Source organism: Thunnus thynnus, chromosome 9 (assembly GCF_963924715.1).
Source record: "Thunnus thynnus chromosome 9, fThuThy2.1, whole genome shotgun sequence".
Taxonomy (NCBI): Eukaryota; Metazoa; Chordata; class Actinopteri; order Scombriformes; family Scombridae; genus Thunnus; species Thunnus thynnus.
Window position 1 is genome coordinate 9,475,386 of NC_089525.1, and position 24,219 is coordinate 9,499,604.

At 40.9% G+C, this 24,219-nt stretch overlaps 1 long non-coding RNA gene across 1 annotated transcript; it reads left to right on the plus strand.

The window, feature by feature from the left end:
- The first annotated feature begins 286 nt into the window (after window positions 1-286).
- LOC137188741 (uncharacterized) lies at window positions 287-23,669 on the plus strand. Its single transcript, XR_010929503.1, has 3 exons — window positions 287-421; window positions 1,240-1,343; window positions 23,109-23,669. It is a non-coding gene; the product is annotated as an uncharacterized lncRNA (long non-coding RNA).
- The last annotated feature ends 550 nt before the right edge of the window (window positions 23,670-24,219 follow it).

Consider the following 24,219-nt stretch of genomic DNA (forward strand, 5'->3'; position numbering starts at 1 on the left):
TAGTTGTAGTTGTTAGAGCCTACAATATGTTAAAGGACTACTATTTCAGTTAAAATGCAACATCCTAAAGTGGCATACCGGGTTCCACTCAATAGTGCTTGATGAACCCAGTGGAAGCAGGACTTCGTCATTTCATGACCTAATAATTACTCAACAAAAATAAATACTACTTGATACATTACTTAACACTACTCTGCCGAGCTCAAATGTGCTTTTAAACAACGCTAATACCTTACATTGTTTTTTTACATGTGTAGAAATAAGAAATTATGGTTCGAAATGCAGCTAGACTACTGTGTGGAGGTATATTGACTATCAGCCAACAGCTCGATTAGTCCTGAAAAATGCATGTAGCTCTCCAGAAGTCCCTTCTTCACAATGAAACTGCAAAGCTTCTCCCTCCAACTTGAACATTACCCAGGTAATTCTTAAATCTAGGGTTACTAGCTAGCTAGCCAGCTAAATAGACAAATATTTAAATAAGATATCTTTATCAGGAGGTGCATTTCCTCTCTTTTAGTAGAATCTAAAAAAGTGTGGCCGGTGTGTGCAGTGTTAACACAAAGACACATCTGTGCAAGTAAAAAAATGTTCCAAAGGATGCAGGGTTGATGTTTCTGTTTCTAGCTAGTTCACAACTAACGTATAGTTGATATTTTGGCTGTTTGGGGCTAATAAACACAAACGGTCCAGCGGCCAAACTAGCACATATGACTGAGAGGTTGTTTTGAAACACTGCGTGGACAAAATAGATTTCATTGCATGTGTAACTGAGCTTGATAAAGGAGAGCAGCACAGAAAACAGGTCAGTTTTGGCTTATGAGTAAAAAGAAAGAGCCACACCCAGGTGAATGGTGGGAGGAACTGTGTGTGTTTTATACGAAAAGTTGTTGTGAGCTTGATGTGATGTAATGTTGCAGTTTCAAAAACCTTCTTGAACAATGTAAATTAAATTAGTACAAGCCTAACATGAACGTTGGTACATGACCTTCTCCACCTACAGTTAAAAAGTGATATACAGTTAACATTACAGTCTCAGTACAGTTCCACAGGGAAAACTTTACAGATTTTCTTCTGATAAAAAACTGTCTCAATACAATACAACCACTTTTTCAAACTCTGTGACATAACATTCAGACAGACCCCATCTCCATGGACATGCAAAACAGTTAATGCTGAAAACAGAAGATGTAGTCTCTGATGGTTCTCTTCGCTCCGTCCTTTGGATTATTGATACAGACACCTGCAGCGATCCGGGAAGTCGACACACACCGATGAACACAGCCAACACACACTGACTCACGGAGCCAGCACGCTGCGGGGATGAGTCATGGAGAGCTGAGGTCAGTGCAGAGATCTGGAGACATTAGTGAGGAGAGAGGGGAAGCACCTGCTCATACAGGCCGTGGGGAAAGAGGGATAGATGAGGTGGCAGTGACGATAGCATGGATGTAGCTTTGTAGAGGAACAGAAACATTTAGGTGATATAGCTTATTTTATCTTGCAAGACGGATTTGAACAGCAAACTGTTCTTAGTGTAACATCAGTTAAACATCAGTGTGAGTAATTTCTCCCACTCCAGCTTGATGCAGTTTTAATATAATAACCTTTATTTATACAGCACTTTTCAAAACAGAGTTACAAAGTGCTTTACAAGGTTGAACCAGGATTAAAACATTTCAGGACTGAGGCAAATAAAATCTGGCAATTAAAATAATACAAAAAAAATGGAATAAAATCCACAAGAATAAAGTTAAAAAAGAAGAAAAAAGACAACAGTAATAACAAAAAATGTAAGACATATTGTAAATAAAAACGGCGTGCTAGGATTAATAGAAGGCTTTTTTTTAAAAAAGATAAATTGTAAGAAGTAATTTAAAAGATGTCATTGATCATGCAAGCCTCAGATTCTCGGGCAGGGAGTTCCAGAGCTGAGGTGTCCTGACTGCAGAAGCCCAGTCACCGTTATTCTTGAGTCGGGACTTAGGAACAGCCAGCAGAGCCCTCTGGCTCATAGGGAGCAGCAATTCAGCAATGTAGCTGGGAGCTGCATCATGAAGTGCTTTAAATGTGATCAATAAAATCTTAAAATCAATTCTAAAATTTACTGCTAACCAGTAAGGAGAGGCTAAAACAGGGCTGATGTGATCTTGTCTTCTAGTTTTTGTTAAAAGCCGAGTAGCTTTGTTTTGTACCAGCTGAGGGCATGAGATCATTTTTTGGCTTAACCCTGAATACAATGAATTACAGTCATCTATCCAGGATGAAATAAAAGCATGAATAACCTTCTCGAGATCAGGCTGGGAGAGAAAATTAGTTGATAAAAACATGATTGAACAACGTTTATAATTTGTTTTTCAAATGAAAGGTCACCATCAAATATTACACCCAGGTTTCTGGCTGCAGATCTGGTATTTGTAGACAGGGATCCAAGATGTTTCTGTAAAACAGGGATAGACTTTGGGGGACCAAAGAGAATTTTTTCTGATTTGTTTTTGTTTAGCTGGAGAAGGTTTTGGGACATCCAGCACTTTATTTCTGCCAGACAAAATAAAAGATGATTAAAATTGCCTTCTTCACTGGTTTTTAATGGGACATAAATTTGTGTGTCATCTGCATAACAATGGTACTGGATTTTGTGTTTATGTATATGTCCTAATGGCCAGAACAACAAGGGGCCTAGGGTGGAGCCTTGGGGAACACCACAGGTCAGAGGGGCCACAGCAGAGGAGGCCTTTCCCATGACTACAGAGAAAGTTCTTTTTGATAAATAGGATTTAACCCCATCTAGAGCAGTGTCCCTGATGCTAAACTACTTTTCAAGGTGATCCGCATTGTCAAATGCACTTCTCAAATCAAGAAGAATTAAAATTGAACAATCCACCAGCATCAGCTGTAAGTCAAAGGTTGTTTAGCACTTTGATGAGAGCAGTTTCAGTGCTATGACGTGCACAGAAACCTGATTGAAATTTGTTAAAATATTATTATTATTATTCATAAAAGAAATCAACTCTAAGAGGACAATATTCTCTAAAACTTTTGATAAAAATGGTAATTTAAAAATGGGTCTAAAATGTTTTAAATGGGTATGGTTGAGATTAGGTTAGCAGTGGGTGTACTACTGCATGCTTAAAGGCAGGAGGGAAAAAAGCCAGTGGATAAAGAGCTATTTACAACAGATAAAATAGTGGATCCAGCACTGTTAAAAACCTCTTTGAGAAATCTGTCAGGCATAAAATCTGAAGGACTCAATGAAGGCTTTAATTTGGCCATTTTGTCCTTTAAAGTGCACAGTGAAAGGGCCTCAAAGTTACTGAGCAAAGCAGAGAGGTTGCAGTGTGGAGAAGGAGAAGGGTTACCGGTGGCATGACCAATCTGGAGTTTTATTTCATTTGTTTTGTTTGTGAAGAAGGATAAAACTTGCTAACAGATCATGGGGGTGATTTCAGTTTGTTGACAAGGAGGGTTAATTACAGATTCAATGGTTGTGAAAAGAATTCTTTGGTTATGACGTTTTGTTGTAATGATGTTGGAAATAGGAGGACCTGGCTTCTTTTACTGATTTTTGATAGGTAGACATTAGTTTTCATAATTTTATATGATACCGCCATTCTGTCCTTTTTTGATTTCCGTTCGGCTTGTCTGCATTTTCTCTTTATTTCTCTGGTATTCTAATTTGGCCAAGGCGTGCTGCGAGTTGACTTTCTGGATTTTTGCAGATGCTATGGAGTCAAGTACAGATTTATATGTATTGTTGAAGTTGTTTAGTAATTCTTCTGTGGACAAATTTGATTTTTGGTTATGAGGGTCTTGTGAAATCTGTCAGCAGAGTTTGTATTAAGGACATGAGAGGAAACTTAAGTAGCAGGCGGTGGAAAGAAGGAATAATAATAGTTTTGTGGTCAGACACACATAAGCTAGCCTCATAGAGATTAACACTATCAAGAATAAAACCAGAGGAGAGAACAATATCTAGGGTGTGTCCCTTTAAGTGAGTGGGACCCTCAACTGACCGAGCGAGATTAAAGAATGTACAATATCTATTAAATCCATAGTAAAAGAGGAACCAGAGAGGCAGCATACAAGTATCTTCAAATCAAATAAAATCAAGACTCTGTCAAAGCTAAAAGATCAGAGAAATCCTGAATAAAGCCAGAGTTAGATTTTGGAGTCTGTAGATTAAAACACAAAGTAGTGAGGCCTTGCCATTTATCATAAAACCAAGTGATTCAAATGAAGAAAAATTTCCAAGTGAGTAAGGGGAACATTTCAAATTCTCTCAGTGAATCACAGCCAGTCCACCTCCATGACCTGAAATCCTAGGCTGCTGAAAATAATTAAAACCAGGAGGGCATGCGTCATTCAGTGTAACACAGTCACCTGGACTTAACCGAGTCTCAGTAAGCATAAATAGACTGCTTTGATACTATGAAATCATTGCAGAAAAATAATTTATTTGCCAGTGACCTGACATTCAACAACCCAAACACTACTGAGGTGGCACATGGAGCTGGCTTCAGGCAATTTTGAGGTTGAACATTAACAGTGATTAGGTTCCTGGGACATGCACCAGAATGTTTGACTACAAATCTCATGGGGCATCTATAAGTGGTTATCACAGGGATGTTGAAAATGTCAGTGTCTGCCCACAAATGCCCATGATATCCCAAGTTACCAAGAGTAAGGAACTGAGTGGAATTAAAGAAAGGTCTACCATGACTATCTTTTCAGTATAAGATAGTAAGCTTGGGTTCACAGCAGTTACAGTGGCAACCAGTCACAAAATAACATGTAAAAATGTATAAAACATCTATATAAACTTATCAAACCAGTTCTACAGCATAATCCACTTCTCTGCTTCAGATCTGTCCATATTGTCCATATTGTGGAAATATACACCACTTGTGTGTCTCACTATCACCTTCTCAAAGCTTCAAACTTACAGCACACTTTACACAGTGTGCAAAATACAGGGGGTCTTAGGAGGTCTGGGACACCTTGATTGACAGCTTAGAAACCCTGAAAATTTCGAAATGATATTTTAGGGGGGTCTCAACAATGTGACTAATTATTTTCTATTTATGTACACGGTCATTCTTTTTATGTAACTACCAAAATATATTGCAGTCAAAGCATTTACAGGATTTGAATGCAATGTGCTCCATCACTGAATCTTTAAAATGTCCAATAAAAAATGTGAATGTGAACTAATTCTTATACAAAATAAATGTCCTTTATTTATCAGGAAAATTTTCAACAAGCTCCTTATATCACAGAACAAACAAATAAATAGGCCAATAAAAAAACAACGCTTATTCTTGTATAGTTACCTGGATCTAGTGGCTGATGTATGCCTATACTGTTTTGGAAATACCATCCATGGTACCAAGACCCCCCGATGGTCACACGGTATTTCAAATACTGACTCTATGGTACATAATGGCAACCAACCAATTGCTAGATACTATGTTAATAAATCAGTAAGTAATAGGGATGTCAATGGTTAACCATTAATCGGTTAACTGCTAAGAATATTTTTGACTGGTTTCACATGTCTATAGTTTAATTTGCATACTAGGGTTGGGTACTGAACTTGTTACTTCACGTTATTCACATAAATTCAATCGGTGCCAAATTTCAGTAGTTTGCGGGACTGAGAGTGAGTGCAGCCCCCAAAAAAGTTTTAAAAACACAAATTTACCGACCGTCTCATGCGGAGGCTCCGACACTGACAGGAGCACCAACCCGTAGATACAAAGAGAAGTGATGGATCCATAGCCGTGCCGTACTGCTTGTAGCCCATAGACTGAATAAAAATAAGGTGTAGCTGCGGTGTTTTAACAGCACCGTGCTAGGCAGGTGACACGTGTGTTTACAGTGTTTGTGTGCTTCGAAAGACTTCACAGTGTGGATATAAAGCCACACAGCTGACGGACTGTCAGCCTAGCATGCTAATCCTACAGTCTATCTGTTATAACAACATAGGTGTTACTTTGTTATTAGGCCATCACCCAGTTGGTGTGCTGAATGATTGAGACCAATATGCTGCCTATCAGTGTGGTAGATGGCGAGGGATTGAAAGAGCTAGTTCGGTACCTCAAGCCCGAGTATGTTATGCCATCGAGAGCTACTGTGACTGAACACAATGAAAACACTTTGAGGTGAAGAAAGATGAGCTAAAAATCAAGCTAACCAGGGCAGACAAGCTAGCTCTGACCACCGACTGCTGGACAGCTCTCATAAACAAAAGCTACATCACACCCTGTCTTAAAAATTAACCAGTTCATTACCAGTTAATTGGTATTGATCTATCGAAAGCAGAATTAACCGAAACTGACATCCCTAGTAAGTGATGGTTGATTCCCAGATATTCGTATATCTGTATGTTCACTTCTTCAAATGAGTCATTTGTGTTGGCTAAAATTAATATTACTAATAATGTAACATGCTATGAATATGATGAGTGAAATCATTTTTTGACAATTGTGCTCTCTCTCTCTGATACATGATCTGTGTATTTATGACCTAATCATTACAGACTGGCTCATTAACACAGTCAAGTGACTCATAATCTACTATGTAGTTAAAGGGAACATATTATTCATGTTTTCAGGTCCATATTTATATTCTGGGGCTCTGGTGGAAAATCTTTGCATTACATACAGTTAAAAAACTCATTTATCTTAGACTAGCCATTTATACAGCCCTCATTTCAGTGTCTGTCTGAAACAGGCCGTTTTAGCTCCTGTCCCTTTGAAGGCCCCCCTTCTGATTAGTCCACTCTGCTCTTCACTCAAAATGTTAACTTCTCAAATGCATCACTACATGTTCAAGCCCAAATCCAATCCAAAATACGACAACAACCTGACGTCAGCTGGAGGGAGGTGTAGAGGTAACATTGCAAACAAGGTGTTCAGAGCAGGCTTGCGGGGAGCATTTTTACATACGTTCACCTCATGCTTTGGAACTTTGGATCATAGAGATTCAACATCATAACATTTTATAAATGACAAAAAAATCACAATCACAGCATGCCTCAGCATGCTACATAGTGCTTGTCAGCATTTTGTCAGCAATTCTTGCAACTTGTAAAAACTGGCTATATGACAATTCCACCCACCTTACACAGTGACTGGCCAGGTGTGCTGATGTGTGAAAATAGGCTGAATTGGAACTCTCTCTCAAGCTCTCTTTTTTTCAAACACAACTTCTAGCACATTTTCATTTGTATAAAATAGAGACAAACTGTGCAATGTCGTCTATTTGTACAATTCATCGTGTTGAGATGATTACAAATAAACAGAGAGGATACACAGCTCTTGCAGCTAGGTGAAGGCTATGGCAGCAGGATTTTCAACCCACTTTTTGCCTCATGCAGAGCAGATATCAACACATTTGTCTAGAGATTACACATCATACAACCTGGTTAATTTGAAGCACTGAGGCCTTTATTTAGGAACTACTACCTCATTAATTAGCAGTTTCTTACTTATTCCCTGGTAACTACTCAAGAATATCCATACCTTATGTAGTGTTTTGTCCCTGTCGGTTGTAACTCAGTGTTCAGTTGCTCAGTGTCCTTCTCTTCCCTGTCCTCTCTTTTTCTCCCTCCTCTCTCTTCTTGGTGAAGCCTTATCAGCGCTCCAGGGACTAACTGACATTCACACAGACAGTAATGACACCACAGGATTCGAGGCGCTTCACACTCCGCTCTCTCCTCTCGCCTCTCTCCTCTCTCTCCGTATCTGTTTCTCCCTTTCTCATTCTTGCTGCTTTTTCTCTTGTTCTCTCTTCCTGGGCAATTAGACAGAGGGAGAAGTCCCAGTTGGCTCGCGGTGGTAATCAAACATCTTTTTCTTGTCCATTTAACACTGGGATTAATTTCCTACAAGGTTAATTAAAGAGGCCCATCAGACAGAACTGATTATTGCAAAGGTTACTGTAACACTGCTGTTCAATGTTTCCCTGCCTGCGTCTGTACACACACAGGCACTTGTGTGCACACATACTCATGCCCTTAAATGCACAGAAATTAGTGTACATACACATGCACCCACGGGGACAAATGGAATAAGGATTATGTGGTTGTCCAGGAGGAATATTGAGTTTGTAAATTTTCTTACTTGATGTACAGTATTTGTAAGCAGGGTGATGCTTTGGAGGCGTAATGAAAAAGACTGAAGAGTCACTTATCATTAATTCACGTGAACAAATCCTTAGTCTAGTGTCCAAAAGGCTGAACATTGTTTTGTTTGTCTTTTTTTTAAGGACTGGTGAAAAAGAGATGTATTCATTTTGCTGATGAAATGTGTGGGTGCTACAATTTTCATTTTGGATGCCGGACTGTGAAATTATGGTTTTGGTTCAGAGCCACTAACGAAAAGGACAAGGAACTTATATCATGGTAGCCATTATCCTGTTTGCCTAAATACAGAGACCATGTTTCCCATAAATCTTCTCACTCATAGTAACCCCGCCCCCCTTAAAAAAAACAAACAACAACAAAAAAAGCAATCCTTCAACATGTCCTGCGTACCCCTCTATGCAGTTGTTTCTTTCTTCACTTTAGTGACGAGGGTGGACCAGGAAATTATCATGTTGAAAGTTATTTCTCCAAAAACCTTTCATCAGTTACACCATCTGCCTTTTTGAAAATCCTGAGCCAAGATGCTACCAATGATCTCAGCCATGATTTCATTATCATACTGTAAATACTGATGTATTATTACTCAATTACAAAACTTGAAGCAGCGGGCCACCCAGTAGACAAGTTGTAATGACACATACCATTTCTCACTGCATTTCCTGTCTGTGTCTGTCACTATCAAATAAATGCCAAATGCAAAAAAACAAAAAGTTGAAGCAGCAGCTGGTTAGCTTAGCTTAGAACAGCAAACCTGGCTTTGTCTGAAGGTAACAGAAACTGCTTACTGTAGCTCACCTCCAAAGCTCAGTAATATCATGTTATAGCTATCCCATTTGTTTAAACAACAAGTTGTGGTTTTTACAGGGGTTATGTGCCGGACTATTTCTTGGCTGGACACAGTAACTTCCTGGAGTCTTGCCGTCACTGTTAGATTTCCAGCCAACCAGCGGAGAAAGCCAAGAAATAGTCCCACTAATAAAACCAAAGCGTGTCGTTTTTACACTTATGTTTTGGTACAGATTAAACAAACAAGATGTATTGTATTAATGAGTGAGATGTAGAAGTTCTCATAGGCAGATTTTGTTTCCTTTGGACAGAGTCAGGCTAGCTGTATTCCCCTGTTTCCAGTCTTTATGCTAAGCTAACCAACTGCTGGCAGTAGCTTCAAATGTATTGTACATACATGAGAGTCAAACTTGTCATCTAACTCTTGGGAAGAAAACAAATAAGCACATTTCCTAAAATGTTGAATTTTTCCTCAAAGTCATTTTCATTCATATCGCCCAAAATCACGAATTAGCCTCCCTCTCAACACTCTGGAACAAGATGCTTTTTGGATGCTGAAATGCTAAAATAAATGATTTTCTAAATGTAACTGATTTTCTTCAACACGTAGTATACAACTGTGTCAGCATACTTGCATATGCCTCCTGCTTCATGACGGACCTGTAAATCATGTTACCCATGGAGAACGAGCTGTGACAGCTCATGTCCACCACTCAGCAATCATAGAGAACAAAGATCACCATGACAGGTATAACCAGACAGAAAAAACATTCCTATTCAACTGGTTACCATAACAGCAGCGAGTAAGACCAGGGTCACAGTCCATAACACACACACACACACACACACACACACACACACACAGTCTCAATTAGCAGAGCAGCAGCCATACCAGCCTGTTTCTGTTTATGCTACACAGTGAGAAAGAGCCCTCAGGTGACACACACACATACACACTGTTATACACACACAGTCACACATGTGCGGGTTCATTAGCATGCTAATTGGAGGTGAGGACAGTGTGGTGTGGAGGTGGTACAGAGCAGCCCCAGTGTATTAATCACAGGCTCAGGGAGACCAGCTGACTCCCCAACCTGGTCTCTCAGCCCCCTCACCCAGCCCCCTCGCCCTCTCTCTCTCTCTCACCCCTGCACCTCCCTCCACCCAGTCTGCCCACCTCCTACTCTCCCACTGAAGCCAGCCTCTATGACTCCCTGCCCAGCTGGTAAAGGGAGCTTCGGTGCACAAGGAACGCTGTGTTCAGCACTAGAGGTTCATTGAGACTTGACACTGAAGTTTTCTTTTTCAAAGTCTTGGCTTTGGCTGCCAACACTACAATATATACCATAAATCGTAATTCAATACAGTGATAAACACCTGTGACAGAAACTCAACAGTGTGATTGTAAAATACGTCCACCAATAAAAAATATTATAAAAATTGTGCTTTTTAAGAGTAGAGGCAAGAGGGCAGCTTAGGTTTCTGTGTTGGAAATGACATATTATGTGTTATATAGTGTGCTATATTTATCCTACATCATTTTATATGAGTGTCCAAAATTTGAAATATATGCAGAACAAGTATACGATGCCTTCAAAAATGTGCATGTCCTTGGCATGTAGGCTACAATCCCACAATGCAACATGTTGCATTTTATAGATGCTAAAATTAGAAACCTATAATGTTTAAATAATTATATTTTTCAACTTTCCCAATACTGATAGTGAGCAGTATGAGTGACTTTTGACACAGTCAAAATCTTGGTTTGTGAGGATTCCCTTCACCTGAGCCAAGCCTCTAGTTTAAGTTGAACAATTACAAATACTAATACTAATACTAATACTAATATTTGTTCAATTTTCACTTAAACCAGCAACTTTTTGGTTACTTGAGGTTAGTTCAACAGGCTGTAAACACTGACATATATAAAGTTTGTATAGCACATGTGTTATCAAACTGTTGCTTATTTACACATCCAGCAGACATGGAGCAACATTAGCATTCATTTGGAGTCGTGATTCTGGCCACCGGACAAACTGAAGTCCAATAGTCCTGAGTCAATAAACCAAATTTTAACAAGAGGGCAGGGAGTGTTTTAAATAGTATGAGATGCATTAAATCTTAGATTTTCATGACACTGTAGCTATGCCAGGTATTTAACAGATAAAGCAGCTGATATATGATTATGTGAAAACCTCCAGTGCTATGCAGGCAGCGAGAGTGAAAGAGAAAAAGCGCCAATGAAGCAGCCAAAAGTAACCTGCTGTTACTGTAACAAGGGACCCTGATAACACAGTAATAACAGGCTAATCGTATTTGGGTTCAGAAACCACAACATGCTAATTCAATTAGCTTAATAAGCCCCTGTAGATAAAGGGCTTGTTTCGGCTGTCGTGATTGGCTCAAGGTCCCAAGGAGGTGGTCCTCTGGGGCCGGTCGGCTCAGGATTCGCCGTCACCAGTAGAGGGGGAACTTCCAGCACAGTCCACTGTGTGTGTGAGTGTTTTATTGGATATTAAGGGATGTTTGTTGTAGGAAATACTTTAATTATGCAGGTTTTTCTGCAGCTTTAAAATAGATATACTGTACGTCAGAAGGGCTTTTATGATTTCTATGTTATGTATATTTAAATATATGAGTTCTTATATAAGTTTATTGGCAGCTAAACCTAACGCAGAATGATACAGGCCTTGCAATCTTCAGAGCCGACCTGGGTGATACATCAAGGTGCTTAAAAAGAAGTTTGTCTCAAAGTTTGACTCCAGTCACCTAAATATTATTTGAGCTTCAACCAACAGATTCGCCAAAGAAGCAAATCAGCAACTCCTACTTCTGTAAACTGTGCATCCTCTTAAAATTTCAACAATGAGGAAGTAGTCGTTCGCCCCTTGGAACTTTCTTTATTGTTTGTCTCCACAAACACAGCACACAATGCCGAACAAAACCATTCTCAGTCTATTGTCCTGGTGCTGTGTCTCAGTTCACTCTGAGCGTCTGTCTCAGCTTCTGGGGTCTTTGTGTGGAGATGCACAGAAAGGCATGGCAGCATTGTTTCACCGGCTGAGGAGGAGAATGGAACTGTTACAGTGGAGAGAATTGGCAGCTGAGCCCAGCGAGGAGATTCTCCACACAGTATTAGGGAGAGGGATCACGACGCTCCACCGCCGCGCTGGCCCCGCTCACCCCTCAAACACACACACTCAACACATACACACACACATACACACATACCCCAAAACTAGACGCACAACCTCAGCTCCCTCCCCATCCCTGTGAAATCTGCATTCTGTCTTAACCCTTTGTTTCTCAGCAGACAAGCTAATCTGTTTACGGGTGTTTGTGAGGGCGCCTTTGTTTGTGCCACGCACATATGCGTGTGCACACATACACGCATTAATCTGCAGGCCACGAGCCAGCTGACACTAGCAGAATATAACACCAATCCCCACAGACTCTCTCCTGCAGACACACAGTCTTTCTTTTTTTCTCTCTTTTTCCTCCCATGTTCCCATACGTATACGCATGTGTACGTGTGTGTGCATGCAACATGCGACTACATGCATATTCTGCAGAAAGCGAGGGGGGGATGGTGCATCTGATCAGCAGAGTACGTATAGCAGATAAGAGAGGAAGGCAGTGTCAAATGAACAGAGGCAGTGTAGGCAGAGGGAGGATGGTGTCTGGAGGCAGAGAACTGCTGTAAACAACACAGCTCGTATTTAAAGAAGGATTTGTTCAGAAGCTGAGTGCACAGCTGGATCTGTACTGTACACATCAGCAAAAAAAAAACAACAACAAAAAAAACACACTCCCTCTCTGACTGGGCCCGTTTCTCTCCTCGCACCAGCTCAATCCCCTTCATCAAACGTCACAGCAATTTGAGAGATTAGACAGCGTGGATTAGACACCACAAGGCTGCTTCTTTTTGAAGCGTCGGATGCCTTTGTGCTCCATTCTCTCCACCTCTTTCATTTCATAAGACGATATTATATCGAGTGGTGGTAAGACTCTCACATTCACAATAACAGTGTCTCAGTTGATTCACTGACTATGGGATGTGAGTGAGTAGCCTAATTATGTAAGAAGTAAACACTTCTCGCTGGCTGCTTATTCCACCTTGCACTGGCATACATGTTTATTGGTTGGCCTTACTAGATTTCCCTGCCTCTATTTCTGCTCTGATTAATGAGATACACACACACACACACAAACTCCTACATGCACACAAACACACACACACACACAAAGGCACGTGCTCTCAACACCATCTCCCCTCTCACCAACTTAGCGGCGCTATTAGGCCTGATTGAACCCTATCCAGTGGATGTAATATATTAGCAGGGAGATTATTCTGACGTTAAAACATGTTCCCTGTGCTGACAGCATCATCAATCACCCTCACACTGCCTGTGGAAGACTCACACACTGGACATAATTGCTTCAGCATGGGGTTGGAGAGAGGAGGGAGGGGGAGGAGGAGGAGGAGGAGGAAAGAAGTGTGTGAGATTTAGTGTGGGTGTTTGTATTTGCATGTCAGCCATACAGGCAAGTGCAGCACCGATCATACAGGAAGCCGTGCCCAAACTGGCATTCGATGAGCCAGATTATTCCAAAATGAGCTCTAATCTGAGTCATTGCTCATGAAAAACGACTCATTATTTCTGATAACTTCAGTTAATGGGAGTAACTGTCTCTATTACCAGCGACCTCTTGTGGATGAGTCATACACAGGTGGACTCCTTTACTCACTTATTCATCTAATCTGATTCAGTGGTGACAGAAGTATTCAGATCCTAAAAAGTAGCAATAATACGATGTAAAAATACTCACTTGAAAGTAAAAATCCTGCATTCAACATAACTAAAAGCTGCTAGTAGTGATTATTACCAGCAGAACTGACTTAAACTTGCTTTAATTCATTTTTTTTCCCACTTGGGGGCAGCACAACAAACTGTCAACTGTTACACTGTCAAGTTGATGAGGCAAATTTGTTAGCAAACAGGTGCCTATTTGCTATATTCAGCAGACACAGAGCAACATCAGCATTCATTTGGAGTCGTGTTTCTGGCCACCTGACAAATGTAAGTCCAGTCTTCCCTCTGCTTTTAGCTCTGTTTTCATCTCCACCAACTCCTGAGGGAAATATCTGGATGTTTAGCCGCTAAATGTTTCACTATGTTCAGCTCAGCGCTTATTCTATCTGTCTGTTGTTACAGAGGGTTTATCAGAGCTTTGTCGCTGAGTTATGAGCTCAAAGATGCTAAAACGCTTCAAAGACCTGAGAGGGAGTGCAGGTTTAGGTGATAATTCTTTATGGGTACATCACTACAAACAACACCTTTCAAATTACAATCATTTTTCCCATTGTTGATATGAAAATATTGATCGGTGCAGCTTTGAAGTTTTTTACTAAAACATACTCATTATGCAGCAAAAGGGTCTATATTATTATCTATTATGATAGGAGATTATTACTATTAATGGATGATTTTTGATTTTGATGTTGTAGCTGGTTGATGAGGAGCTAATTTACACACTGATGTTCTAATCTGTAACACTGGATTTTATTTATTCATATGTTCTGAATGTAAAATATAAACCTTCAAAGTAACTATACCTGTTAAATAATTGCAGTTACAGGGCAATATTTGCTTCTAAAATGTTGGAGTTGAGGCGCTGTATGTGCACTGGAGGCCCCAAGTTTCCACATCACACTTGTGTAAATTGCATACTGTAGTTGTGATGTCACAAATCCTGCTCGTAGGTAAACACCTTAAACTCAGATTTAAGGTGAGCACAAAGAAAGTTTCCACTTTTTGCAGATTAATGTGAAAACATCCTTAAAGTGTCAAATTCTGCATATACATCATTCTGCATAGTAAAGCTTAAATATCCAAGGGAAGGAACAAGAAGAAAAAAACTTGAATGGAGGAGTAAGTAAAGGTACTTTGTTACATTCCACTATTAATTATTTCTTTAGACTGCAGGTATTAGGAATAATATCCAGCTGCCTCTTGTAGATGACCTCCATACAGCGGGACAAAACTTATTTCCCTTTTTCCTGCCTAATCTTTGTTTCCAACATGTTTCCAACCCTGCTGTTTAGCTTTGCTCTCACCTGCTCATAACCTGCAGTACAGTATTTGCATGCTGCTCACAGGAAGGTGTAGATGTAAAAAAAAAAAAAAAAAAAACACCACAGCCTGCGAAGCCCACCTTTGTATTTCTTTTATCTGATATAATCCATGCTATTCCATGCTGCTTCTTCTCGTTCTATAGCAGCGACCCTCTCCCTCTCTCTTTCCTCTGTAATGTGATCCAGTGATTAGTATTCTGCTCAGGCGTTAGGATGGAAAGCAGAGTGGCTGCCGAGAGGTGTCCTGAATCACATCACTCATATTCCACTAAGTGTGTGCGTGTCTGTGTGTGTCTGCATGTGTGTGTTTCAAAGAGAGTGAACCAAATCAATCTTATATCACCAACCGGCCACTAAGTGTTGCGTGTGTAAGCGTCACTCTGCATTGTTTAAACACACATTTACCATCTAACTGAGCTGCTGCACTGCCATTTGTCAGTTTCCCCCCTGCATGGTGTGTGTGCATGTGTTGCGTTTGTGTGTGTGTGTTTGCACACATGCCAAGGTCAACCGCACCTCATCTCTCCTGGCTGGTAAATGCAGGCGGCCCTTCTACATTCTGGATGTAACGCAGTTATTTCACAGCTGAAATCCATCCTTTGTCTTTCACTTTAGCTCCGAAAATTAAGGAAATTTATAATTGTGTGATGTGTTTATCTCATCTGATATAACCCATAATAGTCACATTCCTACACATATGCACTAATGGGTCATCTGGACAGACTCAGTTTGCTGTAACTAAACATGATTTATCTGGTATGGAGCAGTTTAGTGTTACAGCTTAATGGTGTTGTTTTATCATGAGCCTTAATATGCTATAAAATACAGAAATTAAAAATAAAATGTTTTATGGCCTGTAAACAACAGTGTTAAATACAAATTGGCTGGAGTTGGCAAACTTCCTGACAGGCCAACAAGGGCAAAAAGATCAGTCCTCAGTCCCACTTCTCTGCTCGTGTACGTAGTCATTTTTAAGGAAAAACTTAGCAGGGTTGAGAATACACTCTCTTAGGCCACACCACATAAACCATTCCATGGCCGCACCCAGTTGTATGTATGTATTAGTCCAGCTCATGGCCACACTTTGCATGGCTGGGAAAAAGCAGTATATTTGGTCAAAAGAGGAATCAGAATTTGTGGCCTCTGTTTTGTCATATAAACAATTATTATGCCATAGAAATGTATAGTTTCTGTAAAAACAGCATGTAACCTGCAGTAAATACAAAACAGATCAAAGAAGCGAGCCAATTAAACCGCTGTAAAGCTGGGCAGACACTGTGGGATTTTATTTATCTTGTACATTATCTTGTTTTAACTCACACTGCATGTTTTAATGAGCCTTTCTTTGCAGCCAGAGCCTGCGACTTTTATGTTTAGACTGTACCGTACTGACATGTAGGCCTACCGTACATGATGCGAGTGCTCACCTCACACTGAATGTAAGCATGGTCGGGTTTGCCCAGTGACATTTCCAATAAAGTTTTTTCAAACAAGACGACCGTGTCCTCAACAATGTTGACAAAAAGCGAGAAAGGCATTTTTTTGTGCAATTTTATGATGAACGGAAACTAAATAAGAAGAAAAAAAAAGGAAAATATGGAACTGCAGATGTCTGGAACACAATAGTCTGTCTGTTCTGCAGCTAAATTCAGTTTAATATCACAGCAGTTTCAGTTAGGACTACAGTGTTAGCCACAATATGTAAAATACTACTCCAATAACATTAAAACAAGATCATAGAGTTTATAAAGCAGCTTTTGACAGCAGAAATGGAAAATTGGAAAACTGCAAGAGAGCTGACCAAAATGTCTGTCCTGCCAGAAATCCAACGATTCTAAAAGTAGTCTGGGGCGACCAATTTATTGTTAAATTCAGGCTTAATTTGTACAGTATCTGCATTCTGGCTGCTTAGTTACTGCATTTTGGCATTATATTGCAATATAGATTTTCACACTTCACTACTGCACTCTGTCGCAGAGAGACAACCAACATGACACATAAGGTAAGAGTTAATATAAAGCTGGCTGCTATAAAATAGTCAGCATACCTTAACAAAAGCTAAAACTAAGTTAACTTATTGATTTAACTGAAAATGATCCATTTTGTTTTTCCACATTAGCCTACAAAATGGGGCAGTATAGATAAATCTAATCTTGACAGAGAGAAGAACCAAACTAAACTCCTGGTAAAGCTAAATGGTTTAGCACAGCAGCTTTTGACTCTAGTGGATTTCATGTGACTTGGTGAGGCTAAGCTACCTTTTAATCACATATTTAAATCTATTAAATTGTAAATTCATGTATTGCATCAATTTCAATATAATGATGACAAATACTGGATGGACAGACACCTATCAAAACAAAATACATTTTCTTTACATCTACAAACCAGTTGCAATGTTTGAAGCTGTCCTCTTGCACTCTGTGAAGATTATTTAAAGGCAGGGTCTCGTATCTTGATGTTAGGCGTCCTGTTATCTAGGTTTTTTGGGGGGCGAAATAATCCAAAAACAGGCATAAAATGAAGGTATTTCAGCCTTTCTATCTATCACAAAGGCTGGCCTGTAAACCCTTTCTTCTCTTTCGTCTTTGTAGGGCAGATTATTTACCAGAAAATACAAATTAAGCACAAAACTCGTTAGCTTGAAGAGAAAAAAATCTGTCATTTTATTGGATTATTTTGCCTCCGAATTCCACTCCACAGTTACTAAATGTACTCCAACGTTTCACATTTGAATGCTACAACCATTACGACCCTTTGTAAAATTAGTCGGCATTATTGATGATTTCTCTTAGTAACACAACATCTTCCCCCTTTTTTTGGATCATCTGATTATGTTTTCTTACAGTAAATGGACTGTAACAGATTTCGGTTAACATTTCCTGACAGCCTCTGGCTGAATGATACTATGCTGCCAAACTCTGACTCGTGTGAACGAAAAGAGAAATTTCATTACAGTATGATTTTCCAGAAACGCCACCGCACTGTGAAGACATTACCATAACAAATATCACAAGGGCTAAGTTGCGTATACAAGGCATGCTTTACTAAAAGGTAAAGAGACTAGAGAGATGCTGTGCACAGGTACACAGAGGGATAAAAAAGAAAATGTGTGTGTATGCGTGTGTGTGTGTGCATGCGAAGAGGGGGGGGAGTGTGTGGCCTGGAGGGTGAGAGAGGAAGACGGAGTGTGTGTGCATGCATTAAAATAGGGGATTTTCTTGTCAGAGTAGCAGGGTTGGGGATTAGTTTAGGATCTGACTGAGACAGAGGAGAGGAGGGCTGATGACTTTAGCCACATAAAGAGATGACTGGGCAAATATGGACGCATACATCAATATCAGCGGCGAGCACATTATAGCGACGCCCAGCAGAGCAAAACACATACAGTAGACAGCCGGGAAGATTTTCTTTGTTTATGCATGACTGGAGAGAAGGAAATTAATATCAGTGAATTGAATCCGCTCCTATGGAAGATCTTTATGCCTCCCCAAACCTCAGACTCACAAAATAGATGCAAGTGACACACACTCGTATGCACACACACACACACACACACACACACACACACACACACCCTGCTGAAAGACAGGCACTAAAATAACCTCTGTTCCAGCTGGTGGACTGCTGAGGCTCCTGCTGGGCTGTTTTAATGGAGAAAATTAGCCAAGCAGAAAGGTGGATCCTGTTTGTTATGCTCCACTGTCCCCCTTCCACACAGTCGGCCAAGGAGGTATCCTCTGTTGTCCTCTCTCTCTGTCTCTCTGAGCTCTCTTGACACTGTGTATCTCCACCAGCTGCTGCTGCCTTCATACATCCCTCTCCTCCTGCCTCCCTCCTCTGCCAGGCACAGATACAGGACATATATCACACACACAACAGGAGCAGTACTCTCCAGTTTTCTCTAAGGATTCGTTTTTTTTTTTTAACTTTACAGGCCAGTGTTTTAGCATCATTCCCTTCTCATCTCGTTTACTTTGCCCCCGCTCCTGCAAGTGTGCTCACCAGCAACTAGCCATATCCCACCCGCAAGAGAATGTCAAAGCAGGAATGAGATGGAGAAAAAAAAAAAAAAAGGTGCAAACAAACGAGAGGTTTGCATGATTCAGGAGTCAGACTGAACAGAGAGAGAGATTGAGAGAAAACGCGAGTGAGAGGTGAGAGAGTGAAGGATGAGAGAGGATATGCAGAGGGGTGAAAAGCTTCTTTGTTCTGGATGCCCTTGAGACAGCTGACATCGCCACAATAAGACCTTCTTTCAGAGGGAAAGAGAGGGAGTCAGAGCAAAAGAGAGAGAAGAGAAAGAGGGCAGGATTTAGTACTTTTGGCATACCGAACTGGTAGTAATAGTGGAGATAGTAGTAGAAGTGGTGTCACTGTTATGTGAGAGTGTGCATGTGCCTGCATTTTTTAAAAAGGAAATCTTGCTTTTAATACATCATTCCTATTAGCTATTTACTATTGGAACCTGTAGCTGAAGCCAATTTGCAGAACATGCTTGATACGTTCCAGATCAGGTGAGAAATTAGGACAAATATAATGAAAATACCCACAAAAAAAAAGGAGCCAGTCATGCTAACTTACTGGGGGTGTAGGGATAGAGGGGGTCATATATGTTGTTCAGATTGACACAAATCAGATTTTTTTCTGCTATATCAATAAAATTGACTTCTTACATAGAGACATGGCTAGCCCACAGAGTGCAGTGTGATAATTCACAAAGTTAGCATGAATGCTAAGTTTCCTGTGTTCCAAAGTAAACTTCCATTTCACTACAACTTGGGTCTAATTCTCATAGTTTGAGCCATCATTTCTACCAGTTGTTATAACATTGTACTCATCAAAGTCATTGCTGATATCTGGGAATGCAATGACATCACTAAAGAGTAAAGTCTAATGGGGCAAGAAACACGAGCAGTCAGACGGTCATAGAGCTATTAAACCGACACCCAGGATAGCCTAACCTATATTATCACGCAAACTGTCTGTTGTAAACATCATCACAGTTTACATACTTGTGTAGGTGGGTGTGCACACATAATTTTCCTATGCAATGAGGGGTTATTACCATACTGCATTCCAGGGAAAGTCACTCATCGGGTGCATACGCCCAAAAGGTTTTTTCAGGCCTTCTTAGACTTCCGTATTTTTGGGCCCATTGAGCATGAGCACAAGAGTATCTCTAGTCTGAGCCAGCTGACACATGAATTTCATGATAAATGCACTGATTCCTCTAGAGTCTGGATCCTCCAGACTTTTCAGATTTTATTGGACCTAATGGATAGTCATTTGTGTCTGTTTTTGTTTTGTTTTTTGTTATGAAAATGTATTCATTGTTTTGCAGCCACTTCTTTTCTGATTTTTGTGTACAGGGGAAAAAGTCCAGCAGTGGGTGTCCTGTGATTCCGCTTTACTGAAAGTGATCACTACTCCGAAATCACTTCACAGCCAAGCCCTGTTCTTGGGTGCTCACTTTTTACAGATATTTTTGTTGCGCTCACATTCGTGTTTAACTCCAAAATCACAGCAAATAATTAGAAGGTCGATAGCACTTAACCCCACTAGCAGACATACAGAAGGAGGTTAGGAAGATTAAAATTATATTTTCTTTCCTGCGAAAACAACCCTGAGATGCTTCTAGTTTTTACTGCAATTCTGTCCAACTTCTTACTTGCTGCTGAGCTTTTGTCACATCCTGCATCTGCACCAAACACACACATACACACACACACACACACAAACACACATGAGAAATCTGAGAGTGTGTTAGACCTCTCTTCCTCCTCACCCAGAGTTCCTGGCCCCAGGGGGTGGAGGGTCTCTTCACCCGTCTCACACATCCAACCCAAACACACAGCAACCCACACATACATGCATGAAGACAAAAAGCACACACACACTGGCAGCAGACCACATCAGAGGGGGTCCATTCCTCCCAAGTCCACAGGTCTCTGGATAAACATATTATTCTGGATTAAATGTTTCCCATATTTGTTATTCTTCCCTTCGAGACTCCAGGTGGAATTGGTACGAAACCAAAAATCATACATGCATTCCTTTGAATGAAAGAGCGGGCCGAGGGAACGCTCCGAAAGGGGAACGAGAATTCCCTTTCGAGCGAGAACTTGTAACAACATTTGTGCAGATTCTTCGATTGCCCCAGATTCTTCATTACACGTCTAACAAAGACTGCGCTGTGTTGTCGAGAAGTGGTCTTTTCCCCCTGCAAACCGTGCCGCGCCGCTTACCAGCATTCTCTACAACATCAGGAAGTGTGTGTGCTCGGTGGAGGGCCGCTGCTGGCTCTGAATCTGATCCAATTGGTTCAAGAGGCACTGATCCTCGCTGGGACGCCACAGTGTGTGTGTGTGTGTGTGTGTGTTTTACTCTCATACAGTTTGAATAGAGATAGAAGGTGACAGCTGAGCAGCAGCTTCAGGCCTAAATTGAGGCCTAAATTGAAGACTTCAGAGGCAGAAGGTGATGATGGTCCAGTACTGCTCAATTATGCAATTATGTCCAAATTACTGCCAGAGCCTCTCGCCCTATCAGAACCCAGGTTGTAGCCTTGAGCGAGCCACTCGTGCGAGAAGTGTTGATGTGTGGTGAGAGATCACAGACTGACCACCTATAGCCCTAGTGGTCATGGTAACATAATATGAGCCATAATGGTGGATGGACGGATGGAGCCACATGTTGCAGGTAGACCTGGGAGCAGATTATCATCTCTTCTATCAAACACTAATCAATAAATTAACAAATTCCTGAATTTTCATGAGCAAGGTTAGCACTCTCAGGTTGTGGAGCTCCATTTTAAGATTCAAATATTTGCAGTCGACACATCATCCTGTCACAACTGTGTCAGAACATCATGCACAATCTGATGCTCTTGAATGATCTCTGCATCAAACGTTAGCTCCCTGCATACTAATGCAACCGTGGGCAACAGCAGAGGCACACAATGAGCTGCAATCAGAGCGTTCTTCCTATCATGTTTATTTTTGTAAACTGCGCAGCCCCAACTTTGCGCAGCGGTGGGACGTGTGTTGTGGACAGAGTGTTCTCGCCGCAGTGTGTTTGATGTCTCTCTTTCTCTCTCTCTCTCTGGACCCTGGAGACATTCCTCATGCATAATCGCTGTGTGTCTTTCTGATCTGCCTCTACTGCTGGTGGAGGTTAATGCACAGAGCTGCACACACAAACACACACACACACACACACACACACGCATATATAAATTAGAGGCAATTCTCAAGCAAAACACAACAATCCGATTTTCCCACAAATAGCAAAGAATAAAGCAAGCAAAGGCAGAGAAGGTGTTTTGTAATGTTTATTGATGTGATAGAACCAGTACAGATCTCCAGGCTGCTTCCATCTACTCACATAAGTTGAATTATGTCATTTGCTAAACAAGTCAATTGAATATGGTGTTGTAAACACAGTTGCACTGTGCTCAGCCTAATAAAACCATCTACTCCTGTAATTCATCATCCTTTACCATACATTAAGCTGGGAATCAAGGGGAAGTGATGTGATTGGAGGGAGGAAAGCAACGCTCCTGTACTGGCTTAGTATTCTGGTGAGGACTCTAACTGTAGAGCAGAGGGGGCAAAGGGGTCATGAGGTGTGTGTGTGTGTGTGTGTGTGTGTGTGTGTGTGTGTGTGACGGCAGCATCACCAGTCCTCCAGGGCTCAGCAGGCTAATTAATAATGAATCCCAGAGAGTCTGTGTTTGAAATGCAGATGTGCAACTGCCGGCTCCGCCTGCTCCTTCAGAGGGACCTGTGTGTGTGTGTGTGTGTGTGTATGTGTGTGTGTGTGAGGGTTTGCGGGCCACAGGGGAAAGTATGTTGGCTGGTTGTTTAGCTATGGCAAAGAACTTGCAGATATTCTGCATGAAATTCACCTGGGCTGCTCATCACGGTTAATGTCGACCATGTTCGATTTTTGAACTAGAAAAAAAAGAGAGAAAGAACTGTGGAAGATCTTTTCTCCTTCAGCTGATGTTCCCATCTGTCCTCTTCTCTTCCTCGCTAGTGCCAGCAGAGGCCTCAACCCCAAGCTCTTCTTTGCTTTCAGCACAGAAGAGGAGAAGAAGAAGGAGGATGTGGAAGAGGAGCTGGAGAGGGGCTGAAGAGCATACATTTCTATAGACTCTTCTTCACTGCACTTTTTTTGGTAAACTGTGTGTGTGCGTGCGTGTGTGCCTGTGTGTGTGTGCCTGTTTGTGTGTGTGTGTGTGTGTGTGTGTGTGTGTGTGTGTGTGTGTGTGTGTGTGTGTGTGTGTGTGTGTGTTGTGTTGGAGCAGTAATGTTATGTAGATTTATACCAACATTGGCTCCTTCACTGACCCAGCGACAATATAGTAGCCTCTCCACAAACAGCACCTGTAACACACACACACACACACACACACACACACACACACTCACACACACACACACAGGCACACACACACAGGCGAGTGTGGGTGAATAATCTCTCTGACAAACATTCCCTTTGTTTGAGGGAAGGCAAGAAGGACAAACAGTTTCAATTTTGTTCAGGTGTTTCAAATTCTTGCAGATAATAAAAAATAATATTGCAACAATTGCTTTTACAAAGTGTTTCTTCTCCGAGCGCAAAGAGGAGACATTTTCAGGAGTGGGGTGGGGTTGTGGGGTTGTGGGGTGGAGGGGAAGGGGGGGGGTCTGACCTCGGGTGTGTGTTGTTTTGACTGAATTCATTTTCTAATTAACTAGAAACCAAAATAATTTTACGCTGGAATTTGCATCATAGTTGGAATACTAATATCCAGACAGTTTCTGGGTGAAGGCCTGACACATTTTTATTGAAGCTCCTCATTGCAGTTTGGTGCCTTTGAGTCGCTCTGGGAAATTAAATTACTTCAATTTTACAACTTAATCTGATAAAAAAAAAAAAAAAATCCATAGTGTTTAAAGTTTTTCTTTACTGTCAGAAAGCTGTGTTGACGGTCGATAAAATGGCACTGCGCTTCATAATTCCATATATCATATTTATTTTGATTTCCCCATGGATCCATAATATCTGTATATTTCTAGCACGCGGATCTGCTGCACATTTACAAAAGTGAAACATTTCATAATCAGAGCGGTTCGGTGTATTTAAAACGACTTAATATGTTGTT